The sequence below is a fragment of the Chiloscyllium plagiosum genome, unplaced genomic scaffold, assembly GCF_037043375.1.
Source record: "Chiloscyllium plagiosum isolate Xiang-an unplaced genomic scaffold, Cpla_swu_hap1 HiC_scaffold_26, whole genome shotgun sequence".
Lineage (NCBI taxonomy): Eukaryota > Metazoa > Chordata > Chondrichthyes > Orectolobiformes > Hemiscylliidae > Chiloscyllium > Chiloscyllium plagiosum.
In genome coordinates this window covers 25,258,774-25,280,789 of record NW_028270164.1, presented here as the reverse complement: position 1 = coordinate 25,280,789, position 22,016 = coordinate 25,258,774, and the positions used below count along the sequence as shown (strand labels likewise).

Below are 22,016 nucleotides of genomic sequence, written 5' to 3'. Positions count from 1 at the left end.
CAGAGGACCCAGAACTGATCCCTGCAGAACTCCACTTGTAACTGGGCTCCAGGCTGAATATTTACCATCTACCACCACTCTCTGACTTCGACCGGTTAGCCAGTTCTCTATCCAACTGGTCAAAGTTCCCTCTATCCCATGCCTCCTGACTTTCCGCATAAGCCTACCATGGGGAACCTTATCAAATGCCTTACTAAAATCCATGTACACTACATCCACTGCTCTACCCTCATCCACATGCTTGGTCACCTCCTCAAAGAATTCAATAAGACTTGTAAGGCAAGACCTACCCCTCTCAAATCCGTGCTGGCTGTCCCTAATCAAGCAGTGTCTTTCCAGATACTCATAAATCCTATCCCTCAGCACCCTTTCCATTACTTTGCCTACCACCGAAGTAAGACTAACTGGCCTGTAATTCCCGGGGTTATCCCTATTCCCTTTTTTGAACAGGGGCACAACATTCGCCACTCTCCAGTCCCCTGGTACCACCCCCATTGACAGTGAAGACGAAAAGATCATTGCCAACGGCTCTGCAATTTCCTCTCTTGCTTCCCACATAATCCTAGGATATATCCCGTCAGGCCCGAGGCACTTGTCTATCCTCAAGTTGTTCAAAATGCCCAACACATCTTCCTTCCTAACAAGTATCTCTTCTAGCTTACCAGTCCGTTTCACACTCTCCTCTTCAACAATATGGTCCCTCTTGATTGTAAATACTGAAGAAAAGTACTCATTCAAGATCTCTCCTATCTCTTCCAACTCAATACACAGTCTCCCACTACTGTCCTTGATCGGACCTACCCTCGTTCTCGTCATTCTCATGTTTCTCACATACGCATAAAATGCCTTGGAGTTATCCTTGATCCTATCTGCCAAAGATTTTTCATGCCCTCTCTTAGCTCTCCTAATCCCTTTCTTCAGCTCCCTTCTGGCTATCCTGTATCCCTCCAATGCTCTGTCTGAACCTTGTTTCCTCAACCTTATGTAAGTCTCCTTCTTCCTCTTTACAAGACATTCAACCTCCCTCGTCAACCAAGGTTCCCTCACACGATCATCTCTTTCCTGCCTGATAGGTACATACATATCAAGGACACGTCGTATCTGTTCCTTGAAAAAGTTCCACATATCCACGACATCCTTCCCTGACAGCCTATGCTCCCAACGTATGCTCCTCAGATCCTGTCTTATAGCATCGTATTTACCCTTCCCCCAATTGTAAAACCTACCCTGTTGCACGCACCTATCTCTCTCCATAACCAAGATGAAAGTCACAGAATTGTGGTCACCATCACCAAAATGTTCACCCACTAACAAGCCCATCACTTGTCCCGGTTCGTTACCAAGTACCAAATCCAATATGGCCTCCCCTCTGGTCGGACAATCTACACACTGAGTTAGAAAAGCTTACTGGATACACTGCACAAACACCGCCCCGTCCAATCTACGTGATCTAAAGAGCTTCCAATTAATATTTAGGAAGTTGAAATCGCCCATGACTACTACTCTGTGGCTTCTGCACCTTTCCAAAATCTGTTTCCCAATCTGTTTCTCCACATCTCTGCTGCTATTGGGGGGCCTATAGTAAACACCCAACAAGGTGACTGCTCCTTTCCTATTTCTGACTTCAGCCCATACTACCTCCAAAGGCAGATCCCCCTCGAACTGCCTTTCTGCAGCCGTTATACACCATTTCTAATTAGCAACGCCACCCCTCTCCCTCCTTTTTTACCACCCTCCCTAATCTTACTGAAACATCTGTAACCAGGAACCTCCAACAATCATTCCTGTCCCTCTTCTATCCACGTTTCCGTGATGGCCACAACATCATAGTTCCAGGTACCGATCCAAGCCTTAAGTTCACCCACCTTATTTCTGATACTCCTTGCGTTGAAGTATACACACTTGAACCCATCTCTGTGTCCGCAAATATTCCCTGTCAGTGCTACCTTCTCCACAGCCACCCTACATTCTTGGACATCCTGACAAACAAACAGCTAGCCTACTTGCTGGACTACAAGTCTGGATCCCATCCCCCTGCCAAATTAATTTAAACCCCCCCAGGATATTGGTGCCCTTCTGGTTCAGGTGCAACCCGTCCTGCTTGTACAGGTCCCACCTTCCCCAGAATGCAGTCCAATTGTCCAAATACCTGAAGCCCTCCCTCCTACACCATCCTTGCAGCCGCATGTTCAACTGCACTCTCTCCCTATTCCTTGCCTCACTGTCATGTGGCACCGGCAACAACCTAGAGATGACGACTCTGTCTGTCCTAGCTTTTAGCTTCCAGCCTAACTCCCTGAGCTCCTGAATGACCTCCCAACCCCTCTTCCTACCTATGTTGTTGGTGCCAACGTGCACCACGACTTCTGGCTGCACACCCTCCCCCTTAAGGATTCTGAAGACACGGTCCAAGATGTCTCGGACCCTGGCACCCAGGAGGCAACAAACCATCCGAGAGTCTCGCCCATGTCCACAGAACCGCCTGTCCGTCCCTCTAACTATAGAGTCTCCTATAACTAGCGCTCTCCTCCTCTCCCCCTTTCCCTTCTGAGCCTCAGAGCCGGACCTCGTGCCAGAGACCTGGTCACTGCAGCTTAGCCCTGCTAGGCCGTCCCCCCAACAGTATCCAAGGCGGTATACTTATTATTGAGGGAACGACCACAGGGGATCCCTGCACTGCCTGCTTCCTCCCCTTCCCACCTCTAACTGTTACCCAGCTACCTCTGTTCTCTGGCATAACTATGTCCCTGTAGCTTCTATCTATCACCCTCTCAGCCTCTCAAATAATCCTCAGTTCATCCAACTCCAGCTCCAGTTCCCTAACGCGTTCTGTGAGGAGCAGGAGCTGACTGCATTTCCTGCAGATGAAGTCGGCAGGAGCATCGGTGGTCACTCCTACCTCAAACATCCTGCAGGAGGAACATGCCACTGCCTGCACTGCCATTACTCTACACTTAGTCTCCAAAACAAGAACACTGAGTAGCTTACCTGAGGACTTTAAAGTTAGGTTAGAGGAGGAGGATGGGAGGGAGGCCCTACTTTGTAGGGCCTGGGGTCTAGAACACACCCACTCAAATATCAATCACTTACCTTCCCGACCAGTTCTGCGTTCCAACTTCACTTCCTCCCAGCTCGCGCCGCTCTCTGCTGTGAAAAGCTGTGAACTAATGGTAGGACATGTGTAACATTGATCAACTCAGTTGATCCATTCCATTTGATTGATCTGTGCAGAGACCTTCAAGTCTCTTTGGATTGCCCCTAACTTTACATCATTTAAAAATACTCAGATCTAACAAATTTTGGAGTTCTCTCCAAAGGGTGGTGTTTGGTCACAGCCTCCAGCCAGGTTGGGAGGTATGTGCTGAGCTCTGCTCCCTTGGTCTACAACTAGGTTTTCTCTGTCTGACTGGGAAGCTGAATGCCAACCTGAAAAAATTCCAACCAGCCTCATTCAAATGACCCTACAGAGGCTATGAATGATCATAATTGGTTACTTGCCTTGATAGGGAAGGCGTACCCTGCACTCATAAACCTCCAAAACATTGAAACTAATAGGGTCAAAAAAACCACACAACAGTATTTTTAGGCCCCATTTGCTTCCATTTGTCATTTCAGCAGAGGCCAAACACTCTGCCCCAGGTCATTAATTTGCCTTCAATTGCTTGACCTTTAATTTCAGCCACAGTCTCATAAGTGGAACCTTATTAAACACCTTCCAGAAAATTGAGTTTGATTTATTGTTGTTACATGTACTGAGTGTTGTTCTGTGTACCGTACAGGCAGATCATACCGTACAAAGTGCCTCAGGGTACCAGAACAGATTAAGTGCACTGAGAAAGTGCAGAGAGAGAGAGATCAACAGAAACATTTGAGAGGTTCATTCAAAATGTCTCGTAACAGCAGGGAAGAAGCTGTTCTTGAATCTGTTTGTACATTCATTCAAACATTTATATCTTCCATCCAACAGAGGAGGGTGGAAGAGAGTATAACTGGAATGGGAGGGGTCTTTGATTATGTCACTTGCTTTCCTGAGGAAGCGGAAAGTATGGATGGAGTCAGTGGATGGAAGGCTGGTTTGTGTGATAGACTGGGCTGTGTTCACACATCTACAGACATTCGCCTGTTTATTACTTTAAACAAATCCTCAATTCCGTTGGTTCAAATGATCCATCTTCTACAAATTCACACTGGCAATCTAAATCAGTTCACATTTCTCAAAGCGTTTAGTCATTTTATCTTAACTAAAGTTTTATGTCATTAACCTACAACATGTCAAAAGCAGATCAATTATTTTATATTTCTCTCATGCGACTTTCCTAAATATGGAGTTACATTTTGAATCTAAATTAAGTACACTCAAGGGGTTTGGAGGTAACTAAGGATGGGAAATAAATGCTGGCTCAGCCAGTGATGCCAATATCCCATGAGTGAATAAAAAAACAAGGCTGGCTTGGACTGTACTGTCTGTTCAGAGAATGGCCATACCAGGTTTTGACACAGATGCTATTATTGATAGAATATTTATACATGAAATGGAAGAGGTGGGTTTTGTCAACAGTGTGCTTTTCCCAATGGCTTAACTGAAAGTGTACACTAGTTCGACTTGTTTTTTTTTCCATTTCTCACATGATTACAACTAAAATGTAAAAATGCCGGTGGCATGCAAAGGAGAGACGTGCAATCATGAAAAAAGTGAAGCTTTTTCGTGGTGAGATCTGTCATTAACTGAAAATGCAGCAGCCACAGGTGGGCTATAAAAAAAAAAGCCTCTGGGTCAAATAGGGATCACAGCCACAACTTTCACAGTCAAATACATTGCTATTAACAAGACTTGAAAGCACAAAGTTGGCACAGCGGTTTCTTCGACATTAAGTTTCACTTGTAAATATTTCACCTGACTTTGGTTTCACGTTTCCATACATACATCGGTGTTACATGTTGAGACTAGCTTAAAGCTATGTATATTGGCACACTTCCAAGCTGACCTGAATTGATGGTTACAGGGGAGTTAGAAACATCTCATTTATTGTGGAAAGAACAATTTTGTGCTTTTATTATTCATTTTTATTGAATGCTGTACTTGTCTCTCAGTGGGATATGGTTGAACATCTCTGCATTGTGAAGAACACCTTCCAAGATCACTCTAACCAGGGATAATGGCAGAGAAATCAACACCCTGTAAGGACTCTGCCAGTCATCACTCCAAGGTGGACATACATTTGGACAGTACTGAACACCGTTCATTCGGCCCCTCATTTTCTTACTTTGCCTCACTGTTCCCAACACATCCCAAGTGGCAGCTTCCCCCCCCGCCTCCAACCTCACTGTTCATTACACCGCCAACCCCACCTTCTGTTCCTGCCAATCCTTTTCCCAATTCTTCATGATTCCACCTCACCAATGACTAACCCTTGCTGGTTCCAAACCTCCATACAAGCTGCCACCCTCCTGCTCATCATTCCTTATGCTGTAGAATCCAACAAGGAAAACCGCAGACCCTGCCCACAACTGTACATCATTTTTAAACAAACATGAACTGGGTGCTACAAGATCCTCATTCCCTGCTGAATATATTGTGAAGGTAGGATGTAACTCAAAAAATATTTAACACAAAAGACTACTCATAGCATAAGTATCTTGTACAAGTACAAACCCGCCACGTGGATCACTTGAGGCTCAACATGCTCCTGAAATTATCTCTACATCTATACGCACCATCAAGAAAATCAATCTAATTAAGTCACCCACGTTTTCCACTCTTGGGGGTTACATGAAAGTCCTATTGGAGGGTAGAACTGGAGTCAGGTATGGTCTTAAAATGGTCGTCCTACCCCACCCCAGAATCAGACTAACCAATGCAAGCCCCTTCACATTCTAACATCATGTAAATAGGATTAATATTGATGAGAATGTAGCATAAAGGCAGCCTGAAAAGCCAGACATGAGTCAAAAGCACCATGTTCAAACCCCACCACACAGGAGACAAAACAAAACTCCGGGGGTTATTTTAACTTCACTGTCTGGTTGACAGCAGGATGAAACAGATTGTCTGTCTGCCTGCCTGTTCTAGAGTGGGCCCCATTTTTATCCTAATGTTGAGAGAAACACATATAGCTAACACCCCAGAGCAGGTCACACCCTTTACTTCAACATGGATAAACGGACAGCAAAAAATAACTGGTTAAGGAGAAAGCCTGAAAAGAAATGAAGTAAGTGCTGATCCATTACCCATGACAATACACTTTTTTTCTGGGTGAGCAGTTTAGATGAATTCACAGAAACTGGATTTCTTGATCAAATTCCTTGAAAAGTTAAACACAATTGCTACTAAGACTGTGTCTCTAGGCAGGTCCCTGATATCTGGCTGAACACCAAGCACACTTGACAACATTTTAAAAAGAAATCGTGCTTCTTAATGTCTCATCAACATATCCCTTTTCTTTCTTAATGTTTTGAAATTAAAATCAATTTTCCAACTCTTCCTCAATATTAATCATATTTGTACGATTTTAAATTAATCTCCACCTCCAACTTTTTTTATTGTTGTGGGAAATAGAAAGGAAAACCAATTTTAGATGAAAGCCACAGAGCTGCATATGCAAACCAGCCGATGAATGCAGCCAGAACAAAGCCCAGTCACAAGTAAGCTCTCTGGGCAACATTTCTGCAGCAAGGCCTCGGATCGTCATGACAACACTCATTAAACAAAGCATTCCACAGAGTCATCTTAGCTTTCACTCAGCACTTGGGAGAGAGCAAAATCTCCAACAGCCTCCCCACCCCCTCCACTTTCCTTTCAAAGAGAAAGCGAACCAGGAAGAGTGTTAGAGAGATTTTGGAGTTCCTACACTCTACATAGCTCAGCATTCCCAATGCCACCAATGAATAACTTCTAGAACTTCACAGGGATTTGAGGTCATATGGCCTCCAGCAAAGAAGGAAAGCAAAAGTAAAGCTGTCATTTGAAAAATAGCAGCTGACATAAATTCCATGGAAACAGTCAGATTGAGCATTTTGAGATTTTTGTGTAATGGAGAACTTCCATTTCACGAGTTTTAGCAATTGTAGCAAATGTACTTTTTAACATGCATTTAAAATGGCACTAAAGGCAACAACAGAGGCTGGTGTTATTGAGCACTTGGATGAAACACTCAGCCAATGTCAATGATTTGTGTTGGAAATGCAGTGAGAAAGGTCCAGTTGACTTCTCAATGTGCAAGCTTCTTACTAGTTGATCACCATCAGCTAAATCCAGTGGAGATGAAGTGAAACAAGATCAAGGTCAGTTGTGAGGCTTTGTGTGGTTAAATAAAACCATTTGAAATTCACTGAAGTTGTTCTCACAGGCCAACTGGTCATGTGGTTTAATGTGCCACAGAAACACTTGTACCCAGCATGAGTCAGCTACTTGTGGGGCTGGGAGTTAACCAGGGTTACAAGTTATAATGACAGGAATTAGTCTACAGGACCTCTTTTAATAATATGTATGAATTTGATTTCATTCTATATTCATACTCTTCCTATGACTGCAGCAGTAACTAGTGCAGAAGCCAATAATTGATCATGTTCAAAGCTGGTAATTGTATGGTAATGTTTACATTGGACTAGTTCAATGTTTGATCATTGGAAAATTATCTAGGCAGCTTGCATTTTAAGGAAAATTAAGTGGACTGAGAGCTCTTTAGAGCTAAAAGAAATTGCCCATTATTTCTCTGGGCCCGGAGGCTTGGGTTCAAGTGTGTTGTAACATCTCTGAATAAGTCAATTTAAAAATGTTAGTTCATGCCTTTAATAATACCTTTCTACTATAGGTCACAATATAAATGCAATGTATTGGTGTGGCATTAATACAATAGATCCATCACAACATTCTAAAATATTAAATCATCACTTCTATTAAAACTCAACATGTAACCTTTCCATCAAAAACAGGGCAAAAGCAATGATAAGGTATGGAAACATTATATATTCCATTTGTAAAAATAAGTTAAAAGTTCCAATTTTTTTTGTAATGTACCCATTATTGCCAAGTTAACTATTCTTCGCCCCCTCCATACATCAGTCCCATGTATGAAACCAAATAGGAGAATGAGGGGTGTACGGACCATGAGGACAACTGAGTTTTCTAACATGTTCCTCTATCTGGGAGGTATTCTTAAACCTCCTTTCAGCTGCGTCAACCTAGCTGGAAAAGGGACATTGACCACATGGAAAAGTGCAAGTATGAGCCTTTATCTCCTGCATTTTGCATCACCAATGCTGCACAGGGAGTCAAGCTCATTCCCATATCTCCTTGTCACAACTTTTAGTATGAAAGTTTTGCAGAAAATGTATTTTCCACTCGCTTGAGGGTAAAGAAATACATACACTTTGCAAGTTAATTAGATCTGTCAGTAACCATTACAGACCATTTGTCAGTAGCATCACATCGAGAGAATAAAGTCTCCCCTTTTCCTCAGGGCACTATTATCATGAAGAGAAAATGAGGTCTGCAGATGCTGGAGATCAGAGATGGAAATGTGTTGCTGGAGAAGCGCAACAGGTCATGCAGCATCTAGGGAACAGGAGAATCGACGTTTCGGGCATTAGCCCTTCTTCAGGAATCATTCCTGAAGAAGGGCTAATGCCCGAAACGTCGATTCTCCTGTTCCCTAGATGCTGCCTGACCTGCTGCGCTTCTCCAGCAACACATTTCCATCACTATTATCATGAGCCACATGTAGGTTTTCTGTGCACCTTTTGTACTTACACTAATATTATTGTGATACATATTATTGATCAACATGGCCATCCTATAATTACACATTGACAGATGAGTCAGCAAAAAAACATCTTTCATAAATAACTAGAATAAATTACACTTCTGTGCTCTTATGAAAAATTGGCATTCAAGTGGAATTGCGAGTTATCAGTGTTTGTACATTAAGTTCCACTTTTAATAACAAGGTCAGTTCAGGTGAAGAATATGAATATAATTAAACAGCTCATGTGCTTGTAGCATTTAGTCAATACAGAAGTGATATATAGGCATTTTAGTTTAAAGAGGAGGTTGCCAATAATCAAAGTACTAACATATATAGTTATTGGTAGGTTTGTGTTCTAATATCCCACTTAATCATCTTTTGCTTTTACAGTAGTGTGGCATGACAAAGTGTATTCACTTTTATTAATGAACAATATTAGATTAAACCCAATGGGAACAATTTCAATTTGCCAGAATGAGTTGAAAAGGCAATAAATTCTTTAAAATCTGAAGCTTGACCCTAACCACTACAAATCATTTCACCACTAAGTTAACCATGATATTCCACGGCAGAGGGGTAAAACTGGCTCCCAAAAGCAGATAAATAATTTAACTATCTTATTGAGGCTGCGGTCCTGAGATTTTAGCAGTCTTTTAGATTCAATGGCCGAAGGATGGATTTTCTGTGCCTCGGGAAATCCTGCAGCTGCGGGGGGACGTATGAATTGTAGAATGCAACAGATATGCTCTTTTCACTACTGCTCGTGGATATAGGAACAAATGTGGGCTCCTCAAAGGTAACAAACCACAACTGGTCAATATCCACAGCTACCGCTACCTGACTCTTTCCCCAGCTCCACGATCTGGACCAAGCCCAGTCTGTAGCTTGTTCCTTGGCCAACAACCCTCCAATGCCATCTGATCTTCAGACTGACTCAAACTCCAGCAATCACTCCCTTTTTCCATATATCAGTCTTTTCCAGCCCATCCCACCCAACAACTCTCTGAAACCGATGAGCTACATATCAGAAAATGGAGAAAAAAGGTATTTAACTAAGGCCCTTCCACTGCATTCACCAGATTCTGTTAATTAGATCTGTCAGCAACCATTACAGACCCTTTGTCAGTAGCATCACTTCTAGAGAATAAAGTCTCCCCTTTTCCTCAGGGCACTATTATCATGAGCCACATGTAGGTTTTCTGTGCACCTTTTGTACTTGCACTAATATTATTGTGATACATATTATTAATCAACATGGCTTTCCTATAATTACATATTGATAGATGAGTCAGCAAAAAAACATCCTTCATAAATAACTAGAATAAATTACACTTCTGTGCTCTTATGAAAAATAAAATTGGCTTTCAAGTGGAATTGTGAGTTATCAGTGTTTGTACATTAAGTTCCACTTTTAATGACAAGGTCAGTTCAGGTTAAGAACATGAATATAATTAAACAGCTCAGAAAATGGAGAAAAAATGCATTCACCAGATTCCTAAAACTTCAATGCCTTAATATTTGCTCCCTCTCTACATCCCATTAATGTCAGCAGATTACACTCAGCCAGGAACATCAGGCAGAACTGTCCATTCCTCAGGTTGGAAAATTTGGAGGTGGATGGGAATAAACTGATAAGGTAACGGAGTGCACTGGAATGGCTCCCCAACACATTCCAACCTCCAGGGAGAAAGGCCAAATGGACTGTGGATTGGCTGCCCACACCACACTTTTCCTTCTTTGGCAGTCCCTCAGGGTCAAGGAGGATTTCCTTTTACTCAGGTGGGGTGTGTTCTGTGCTGGCTGAATAGTCCAATCCTGGAATCGAACAAGAGGGTTTGAAGCAGCAAGGAGACAAGAGCTAAATCAGCCAAAAAGGGGATCAAGTCCTATGCTGTTGGCATCCATCTGATGCACATCAGCATCTGTGGTAACCAGTCCCCAAACAATCCAAGTTGCAGTGATAACAAGCACTTTTACAGGCATGTTGCAGCCGAGAGCTACAGAAAATGATATGAGGGTCCAAATTACTTTGGTCATATAGCTGACCAGAAGTGTTTCCTCCTCTTGGCACTTGCCATTATCACAAGTTCTGATTCTCACCCTGTTTGGCTGCACTATGTCCAAGGAAGGTGCACTTAGAGTTCTGGAGTGGGACATGAGCTTCTGGTTCAAGGGCAGAGATGCTAACACTGTGCCACAGGACGTCTGGAATCTAAACTAAAGGCTCATTCCTACTAATTCAGCTAATTTAACAAGTCGACATTTATTTCTCATGTCCTCATAGTTTATGTTATCTATACGCTTAACATAGCTCAGCTGGAATAGGGTAGAGGGCACTAAACTAGATTGGCTTGCCAATGCTGAATTGAGTTAGCTGGTGTTACACTCCTGGCTAGAAGCAGCCCCAGTGGAAGTGTCCATGCCTGAACAGCACTCGGTGCATTTTTGATGAAGCTGTTGAGATTTATCTCACTAACTCATCACCCACCCACCCCACCCAAAAACAATTAACCTGCCAAAGTTCAGTGCCGGAGCTTGGAAAATAAGGACAATAACAGAGCCGAGGGGTACCTGACAATCACAAAACTGTGTTGCCAGAAAATTAAAACAAATTAGATTGTGTTAACATGTGATCACTGCTCTTAAGGAAGATGGTCAGACCTAAGCTTTATAGGCTGACACCACACCAGCAGCAAAAATGCTTCCTATTTGGGAAATTGCCTTAATTACAAAACTTCAATAGCATGCAAGAACTATACTTTTCCGATGTGAAAATAACATTCATTTTGCAGTGTCGTTGGTAACCCCCAGAGACACTATCCATCAAAATTTCCTAATTAAAAAAAATTCTCCAGTTCCCCCAATTTCTAAAGTATCTGCCAAAGTGCTACTGAGCTTATTTTGAAGGATTGGTGTCCTACCTGACGAAGGAGCACTGCTCCAAAAGCTAGTGCTTTCAAATAAATTTGCTGGACTATAACCCGGTGTTGTGTGATTTTTAACTTTGTCCGCCCCAGTCCAACACCAGCATCTCCTCATCATGAGACAATTTGGCGGAGTAGACACAGAGGCTGCTCCTCTCCATTTCCGTAGTTACAGCCTATAACTTGGGACTATAGTATCAGGAGAAAAGCTCTTCACTAGAGGCTTGTGAATCTTTGGTGTTCTCTATCCCAGAGTGTTGTGAATATTTAGCATATGCAAGGCTGACAAACATTGGATTTTGGAACATAAGGGAATCAAGAGATAGGAGAATGCAGCGGTAAAATGGAGCTCAAGCCAAAGATCGGCCTTGTTTTTGTCAATTGGCCAAGCAGACTTGAGGAGCTACTCCTGTTCATTACGGTCTCTGAATCCTAGTGTTTTTTCTTGTTTGGGCCAAGTCAGTGGATCTGAAAAGGCCAAAACCCTGATCTACAGACGGACAGTGACAACATTAAAAAAAACACGGTTCCTATTCTTAACAACTGCTGGCTAGAAAATGATATCATATCGAATTTGGGTTAGAGACAGTATCTGATTCCAGTACCTTCATTCATCTCACAGTCGAACGGACCCTGATTCACATATAAAGAATGAGCCCTTAAGGCTACTGAAACTTTTAGCACCCCTCGAGTGTCAATATGTTGCAAGGGGAAGAGAAGAAAATACGAAAGCCAAAAGAGATGAGAAAAAAGGTTAGTTTAAAATTACATTCTGACTAATGATTCAAACATTTTATTTCCACATCAAATTGAACAGAATCATGCAATTGAATCATCCACACACCTTTCAAAAACTTAGTCATAGAATTCCACAGCCTTAATCAGAGGTCATGCCTACCTCTTACACATTCTTTTCTTATTTCTGTAACATGCACTGTGCCATTATATAGAGATCCTTCCAATTCTGCTCCTGCTAATGACATTGTGTTATCAGTAACCTATTCAGACATTTTCTTTCCTTTCCAATTTGTAACAGGCTTTCACACTCACCCTTGACCTCATATGCTCCTTCCGAAATGTTTTACTTCCTCCTACTTGTAAACAGTGGACAATGTTACATACTGTCAACCAGCTCTCTCTTCAGGCAATGCTCCGCAGTTCAACATGGTCTGCTACACTCAACCATCCTTAGCCTCATCTGTTATACTCAACTTAACTCCTCACACTCACCTCTGATTAACTTATTCTGAGTTTGGGAGACTCAGCATGTAATCATGAAATTGAGCTCACAGTAAAAAGTGGGGAGGTCCTTACCTCGAAAAATAAAAATTCTGCACATAAATCACTGCTACATATCATCCATTCCAAAGTCAACTATGGTTCAAGTATCCGTTAATTGTGCTAGAAGTTAATAAAATATACTCACTTCTTTTGTGTGTCTTGGAAAAAAATCTGGTGGATAATCTGGTGGAACCCAAATCAATTTTAAATGAGAGGGGTGTGGTTTCAAGTCCCGCACTTAGGAGTCAAATATAAAAATCTGGGTTGACTCTGAGAAGGTTGTAATGAGTGATTGCAATGCTGACTACACCCTCAGGAAGGAACATGGAATCTTCAGATTTATTCTGAAAAAGAGCAGGGGAGGTATCCCCACTTCCTGATCACTATTCAGATCTTAACTAACATCACAAAAAATATCGTATATGAGAATATCGTATAACATCACTCTTTAAAGATTTCCGTATACAAATGTCATGCATAGTATCCATAGTACAACTGTACAACTTTACTAACAAGAGCTCAATGATTATAAAACACTAAAGTAAAACACAGAAGACAGTGAAAGCGCTATTTAAAAAGGAGTTTTCTTTCTAATCTTCTTTAAGGTGGGAGGGCAAAAGAGATAGTCGGGACACAGAGAACTGGCATGAGAGAAAGAGAGAGACATACTGCAGGGAGTGTACAAAACAGAGACAGGAGAGTGAAAGAGGGAGACAGAAAGAGAGGGGGGTGGTGGGAGTGAGACAGGGAAAGTAAGGGAGAGAACATGGCAAAGGATAGAAAGGGAGAGACAGATGGCAGTGGACATAATGTGAAAGAGAAATGACAGACAAGCAAGATGCGTTGATGTGGTAGAAGAGACAGGATGGAGTCAGTAGGGGAGCTAGAGAGTAATGGCAGGGGAGGTGGAGGGAAAAAGATACAGCAAGTGAGAGAGAGATGATAGGAGAGAGAAAGGGCAAGGGGGCACGAGAGTTAGTCAGGAGATAGAGAGGAAAAAGAGATAGAGAGAACGGGATCAGAAGATAGAGAGAGAGAGAGAGAGAGAGAGAGACAGACAGACAGACAAACATACAGACATCTGTGAACAGAGAGGGATAGTGAGAGACCGATGACAGTTGAGGGGGAAGGAGACAGCAGCAGAGCAAGAGAAGGTTTGCGACGGGAGTGGAAAGAGAGTGAGAGAGGAACAGCAGAGGTGAAAGATGGGTAACAGGGACACAGAGAGACAGCAGGGAGGGAGAAAGAGAGAGAGGTGGCAAGAGAATAGAGGGCAGGAGACAGAGAAAATGAGGGGGCAAGAGCACGAAGAGGATAAGAGGGGAGCCAGATGACAAGGTGGGAGAGACAGACAGATAGACAGACAGTGAGGTGAGGCAGAAAGATAAGAGAGAGGGAGGGAGAGAGAGGGAGGGAGGGTTGGGCAGGAGGCTGAAAGAACACAGCAGGCCAGGCAGCATCAGGAGGTGGAGAAGTCAACATTTCGAGTGTAACTCTTCTTCAGGACTGGGGATAGGTGTGGGGGAGCTGCAGATAAAGGGGGTGGCGGGAGCAGGCTGGTGAAGTAGGGATAGGCGAAGACAGGTGGAGGGTACAATTTGATTGGTCAGTTGGAGGAATGAATCCGGTTGGTGGCTGGGAGCTGTGGAAGAGAAGTGGATGAGCTGGGAAGGGATTTGGGGCATGGGGAGAGAGATGATTTGAAACTGGAGAATTCAATGTTGAGTCCTAAGGGACATAGGCTGCCGGATGGAAGATGAGTTGTTGTTCCTCCAATTTGCACTGTGGTTCATTTTGACAATGGAGGAGGCCAAGGATAGTCATGTCGGAAAGGGAGTGGGTGGGAGAATTGAAATGGGTGGTGACTGGGAGGTCCGGTTGGCCCCTCTGGACCCGGCTGAGATGCTTGGTGAGCCGTTCCCTAAGTCTACGTTCAGTCTCCCCAGTGTAGAGAAGACCACACCAGGAGCACTAAACTGGGTTGGAAGAGAGGCAGGTGAACCTGTCTCACCTGGTAGGACTGTTTGGGGTTCTGGATGGAGGTGAGGGGGGAGGAGAGAGAGGTGGGATGGGGAGCAAGAAAGAATGAGAAGAGAGACAGCAGAAGAGCAAGAGAGAAGGTGTGCTATGTTATCTCTCATGGCAACTATGCCTTGAGGGGTTAAGCTCATGTTATCATCACTGTATTATCATGTAATGAGAAATTTTTTTATACTGTAACATACATTAGATCATTGCAAGGTTTGTGAAGGTTTGTAGCTCAGGTTGAGGTTTAGGGTGTAGGTTTGCTCACAGAGCTGTAGGTTTGATATCCAGACGTTTCATTACCTGGCTAGGTAACATCATCAGTGGCGACCTCCAAGTGAAGCGAAACTGTTGTCTCTTGCTTTCTATTTATATCTTTGTCCTGGATGGGGTTCCTGGGGTTTGTGGTGATGTCATTTCCTGTTCATTTTCTGAGGGGTTGATAGATGGCATCTAAATCTATGTGTTTGTTTATGGCATTGTGGTTGGAGTGCCAGGCCTCTAGGAATTCTCTGGCATGTCTTTGCTTAGTCTGTCCCAGGATAGATGTGTTGTCCCAGTCGAAATGGTGGGTTTTTTCATTCGTGTGTAGGAAGAACAAACCACGACAAGCAGACCAAACCCAGCCAGAAACCCTAACCACGTTACCATACATCAAAGAAATTTCAGAAATGACAGCCAGACTACTAAGACCCCTCGGAATCCTAGTAGCACACAAACCCACCAACACTCTCAAACAAAAACTAACTTAAAAGACCCAGTACAACCCATGGACAAAACCAACATCATTTACAAAATTCCATGCAAGGACTGCCACAAACACTACGTAGGACAAACAGGAGGAAAGTTAGCCACCAGGATACACGAACACCAGCTAGCCACAAAAAGACATGACCCTCTCTCCCTCGTAGCCCTACACATGGATGAAATAAACCATCATTTCGACTGGAACAACACATCTATCCTGGGACAGGCTAAGCTAATACATGCCAGAGAATTCCTAAAGGCCTGGCACTCCAACCACAACACTATAAACAAACACATAGATCTAGATGCCATCTATCAACCCCTCAGAAAACAAACAGGAAATGACATCACCACAAACCCCAGGAACCCCATCCCGGAGAAATATATAAATAGAAAGCAGGAGACAACAGCTTCGCTTCACTTGGAGGTCGCCCCTGATGATGTTACCTAGCCAGGTAATGAAACGTCTGGATATCAAACCTACAGCTCAGCGAGCAAACCTACACCCTATACATTAGATCACATGAAGCATGACACTCTACTCAAAGCATGCTCCTTCATTGTAAACAAGTAGCTTGATATTAGGATAGACAGTTATGTGTCTGAGGAATTTGTACAGAATATATCTATGTTCAGAGAGACAGACAGAAATGGATGGTGAGAGATCAGGAGACACTGGACCGATTGGATGACATTTACTGGATTTGAGAAGAGTGACGGGAGATCTCTGGAACCTACAAACATCTAACAGGACTAGACAGGGTAAGGACAGGAAGGATGTCTCTAATGTCTTAGGAGTCCAGAACCAGGGGTCACAATGAGAAGAGGAGAAATTTCTTCATCAAATGTGTGATAGCCAATGGAATTCTTTGCCACAGAAACAGTTGAGGCCAAAATATTGAATATTTTCAAGAAGATGGTTGTAGTTCTTACGATGAAAGGGATCAAAAAGTATGGGCCTGAAGTGATCATATCAAATGGCAGAACACGCTCAAAAAGGAACAAATGACCTACTCCTGCTCTGATTTTTAATGTTTCTATGAGAGGAGTAGAGACACCAGAAATGAAAGAGGTGAGGAGGGAGAGAGGGGTTGGGCCTAGTTGTGAAACATTGGGTTTGCAGAATGACATTAAGACAATCTTCGATCGTAAGTACAGAATGGATTGCGTATGCTGTCAGAGATCGCTGCGATTTGGGTGGAAGATGGAGAATGGGGAATTGTTGAATTGGGCACTTGAATGGATCCTCGGGGACATCAGCTCCTTAGATTGGGAGGAAACACTTCAGCTTTTCCTGACTCATAAGCAATGCAATAAAGGCCCTTAGCTCCTCCATTTACTGACCTTGTTCACAAAGACAGAGACAGTCAACTGGCTTAGGCCAATATTTAAAAAGCTTTCTTCTTCCACAATAGAATGCTTACAGTGTAGAAGCAGGCCACTAAGCCCATCAAATCCACACCAGCTCTCAGAAGAGCATCCCACCCAGTCCAAACCTCCTACTGTATCTCTATAACCCTGCATTTCCCATGGCTAATTCCGCCTAGACTGCACATCCCTGGACACTATTGGCAAATTAGAACAGCCAATCAACCTAAGCTACACATCTTTGGGCTGTGGAGGAAACCAAAGCACCCAGTGGAAACCACACTGACACGGGGAGAATGTGCAAATTCCACACAGACAGTTGCCCGAGGGTGGAACCAAACGTGGGTCCCTGGCACTGTGAGGCAACAGTGCTAACCACTGAGTCACCATGCCACCCCATTTCTCACTGCCCGACATTTCAGCTCCCCACAGTCTCAACCAGCTCCTTAAGTGTCTTGTGAAAGTGGAAGTGCACAACGTCCTCAATAATTTCCATGTTAAGAAGCGAAAAGCTACAGCCCAGCAGCATATAGGTTTCTTTGACACAGAGATCCTGGGAGGGAGGGAGGGAGGGAGGGAGGTCAGGAGGACTGTGTCTTTTGGTGGGTTCAGGTTGTGTGCAAGGGATCAGAGAGAGATCAGTACTGAGATGGAGTACTTTCAAATAAACCTGTTGGACTATAACCTGGTGTTGTGTAATTTTCAGCTTTGGAGTTGTCAGTGATTATTACTACTGGAGATCAAGTGGTAAAATGAACAAATGACAGTAATTCACTTGCTGGATAATTCTACCCTAACCATAATTACAACTGAGTATTTCATCACAAATCACAAAATGAAAGGGTAAAATTAGCTTCTGGAAAATGTGATAAAAATTCAAAGTGTCCCATTTTCCTACTTGTAGAGCGGAGTTTCCTGCACACTTAGGTCGCGATGACACTAACTGTGCACCAAGTACAGAAAGTAACATAAGTAATGGCAGGCTGGGCGTCTGCAAGATTGTTCTCACTGAACACCAACCTACCAGTTTTGAAACCTATTTAAGTTCTTCCAGACAACATCAGCATCAACAATATACACTCAGCTTATCTCCTTGATAAGTGGTGCTGGAAGAGCACAGCAATTCAGGAAGCATCCGACGAGCAGCAAAATCGACGTTTCGGGCAAAAGCCCTTCATCAGGAATAAAGACAGAGAGCCTGAAGCATGGAGAGATAAGCTAGAGGAGGGTGGGTGTGGGGAGAAAGTAGCATAGAGTACAATAGATGAGTGGGGGAAGAGATGAAGGTGATAGGTCAGGGAGGAGAGGGTGGAGTGGATAGGTGGAAAAGGAGCTAGGCAGGTCGGACAAGTCCGGACAGGTCAAGGGGACAGTGTGGAGCTGGAAGTTTGAAACTAGGATGAGGTGAGGGAAGGGGAAATGAGGAAGCTGTTGAAGTCCACATTGATGCCCTGGGGTTGAAGTGTTCCGAGGCGGAAGATGAGGCGTTCTTCCTCCAGGCGTCTGGTGGTGAGGGAGCGGTGGTGAACGAGGCCCAGGACCTCCATGACCTACAGTTCCTGCGGTGGCAGGGGAAAGTGCCAGGATGGGAGGGTGGGTCGTACGGGGGCGTGGACCTGACCAGGTAGTCACGGAGGGAACTGTAAAACCTGTGCCCACACCTCCTCCCTCACCTCTATCCAAGGCCCTAAAGGAGCCTTCCACATCCATCAAAGTTTTACCTGCACATCCACTAATATCATTTATTGTATCCGTTGCTCCCGATGCGGTCTCCTCTACATTGGGAAGACTAGGCGCCTCCTAGCAGAGCGCTTTAGGAAACATCTCCGAGAAACCCGCACCAATCAACCAAACCGCCCGTGGCCCAACATTTCAACTCCCCCTCCCACTCTGCCGAGGACATGGAGGTCCTGGGCCTCCTTCACCGCCGCTCCCTCACCACCAGACGCCTGGAGGAAGAACGCCTCATCTTCCGCCTCGGAACACTTCAACCCCAGGGCATCAATGTGGACTTCAACAGCTTCCTCATTTCCCCTTCCCCCACCTCATCCTAGTTTCAAACTTCCAGCTCCACACTGTCCCCTTGATCTGTCCGGACTTGTCTGACCTGCCTAGCTCCTTTTCCACCTATCCACTCCACTCTCTCCTCCCTGACCTATCACCTTCATTCCCTCCACCACTCACCTATTGTACTCTATGCTACTTTCTCCCCACCTCCACCCTCCTCTAGCTTATCTCTCCATGCTTCAGGCTCTCTGCCTTTATTCCTGATGAAGGGCTTTTGCCCGAAACGTCGATTTTGCTGCTCGTCGGATGCTTCCTGAATTGCTGTGTTCTTCTAGCACCATTGATCCAGAATCTGGTTTCCAGCATCTGCAGTCATTGTTTTTACCTCGTTGATTTTATCTCCTTGATCAGTCAGAGGTAGGAAAGCTCATCTGCTAATTAATTATAAAAAACCTTTTGAGTACAGACACAAGAGACTCAAGAAAACTTCATTGTAACTAATTTAAAACTCCTTTGCATAAAATGCATCAAAGTTTTCCTGACAGTGCCTCTCTGGACTCTTCACAGTGATGAGTGTGTGATGATACTGTAGCTTTAAGAGATGTATTGTATTCTCATTTTTTGTTTAAAAGAGAAGTTTTAGAACAGAGATATAAGGCTTTCTATTTGTAAAGCCAATAAAGTAAAGAGCTTGTGAGGCCTTGGGTATTTTTTAAAGTTGAAACAATAGATGCAGTTGGAATGGGTTTGATCAAACTCCCACAGAACCAGAATTTTTATTTTCTTAGTTTGTCAGTAGCAGTTGTTGCTCGGTCTGTTGCTACATCTCTCCTTGCTAAATGCTCGCAGAGGTCTCTTTATGTTTTTTGTCCTGGTCTGCTGGAGTTGCACTTGAGACAATCTGTTTTCTGAATTTGCCTTTTGCCAAGGGTGTGTTTATGGGATGTTACCATACTGGAATAGTTACAGTTTAGTAGCTAACTAACCTATTAAGTTTTCCAACAGAGATACAGCTAAGCCGATTCTGTTTTTAATTTTATTTTTTTTCTTTTGTTGTGTTTCAACTACAGTGAATGAATAAAGTGTGTTTTGCTTAACATCAAGTAGTTTGACCAATCAAATTAATTCTGGAACACAACACCTTACATTTATCCTCAAAATAAGAAAATGTTAGGGTCTAGGCTACCTCCTTAATATATTTTGAGGGGGTTTGGTCTGGTCAACAAGTGGCATTCCTGGTTTCTAGTCTGGTTTCTGGTCCATCAGTTCAGTTTGCCTTGACTCATTTACTTGGCATCAAGTTACAGAAGAAATCAACATTTGGTTCAAAACCAAAAGTCAGTGGAGCACAAAAAGTGCACTAAAAGTAGACAAACGACTGGATCCATAAGTAAACCATTCTATGATTGCACATGTCTCCTTTGTAGCTAAATCATTCAAAATGTTTGTCAGACAATTTTTTCACATTCTTACTGCTTCCATATTACCACATGAATTTTGACTCATGTCACTATTAAATCAATCGAAAAAATACTTCACTCGTAAAAATCTTATATCAGAATTGCTTTAAAGCCGACTTTGACATTATCAGAAAGAACAGAAATCAGTTTTAACATCCTTTTCATGTTTCACTTGATTTGTTTCAAATGGTTTTACTTGAATAGATGTTCCCAAGAATACTTTCAGGGAACTGATTTAAAAGGTTAAGGAAAAGATACTCAGACTCTCAATTTTGGATTTTATCCAACCTTTGGTCAGTGTTTTGGCAGTCAGCCATCATTTATACATGCAAATAGCAGGTTTTTTTTGCACTTTGTGCATAAGAACTGCAATTATCACAAAACAAAGAGATCCCTTTGTGAATGTTATAAACAGACAAGTTTTGAACTAAGAGGGCAAAATTAATATTTTATTAAAATCGCTCAAATTTTGTAATCTAACAATAAAAAGGATGTGTGGATCTCTGTCTACACAAAAATATTGTAGTCTACAACAGTATTAAGGTCTTCAGGACAAGAGGTAGGATGTGGAGATGATTGGTGGAAAATAGGAAAGAAAAGGGAAAAAGCTTGAAAGCTAAACACCCTTTATGTTCTGGCTATGCTGGCTCAAACCTTAGACAAGCATATGCCTTTGTGTTTCTTTTTGAATACAGAGCTTGACTGTATATAAAATGAGTTTGCCAACTGGTATAATATGTGGGAACAGTCTAAAGTTAAAATACTCACATGTCAGGTGGAACTACACTGGGGTTACATCCATTTAACTGCAAGTACTGCTCAAAGGCCTGCAGCAACTAGACTCAAGGATTGGAATTAATACAGTTAACAGTGAACCTGATTGTTTAAACAACCTGTACTAGTATTGTAAAGAAAACTGAAGAGAACAAAATGTATTAACAGAATGCCAACTAAAACCTCACCAATTGTGTACTTCTATACATCCATAACAAAGATAATTAGATCACAACACAGATGAAAGGTCGATTTCCCATATAGATTTGTTTCCCACATCCTAGGATGATGACGTCAGCGTGTTCGAGGGGGCATAACTACAAATTGTGGGGTGATAGATTTAAGACAGATGTCAGAGGCAGGTTCTTTATGCAGAGAGTGGTAAGGGCGTGGAGTGCCCTACCTGCTAATGTAGTCAACTCAGCCACATTAGGGAGATTTAAACAATCCTTAGATAAGCACATGGATGCTTTTGGGATAGTGTAGGGGGACGAGCTGAGAATAGTTCACAGGTCGGCGCAACATCGAGGGCAGAAAGGCCTGTTCTACGCTGTATTGTTCTATGTTCTATTTCAAACCTACAGAATATAACGGCCTACTAGCGGCATTCAAACTGCAAACAGCATTTAAAACCAAAATCAATCGGGAAGTATAATACATTGAAAGCCTGAGGACAGTTACACATA

The 22,016-nt window shown here is 43.0% G+C and overlaps 1 protein-coding gene across 4 annotated transcripts in view; it reads right to left on the bottom strand.

The window, feature by feature from the left end:
• The window catches only part of LOC122562939 (cadherin EGF LAG seven-pass G-type receptor 2-like), a 328,596-nt gene that overhangs the window by 276,929 nt on the left and 29,651 nt on the right, over nucleotides 1-22,016 (bottom strand). The gene's annotated exons all lie outside the window — the stretch shown is intronic.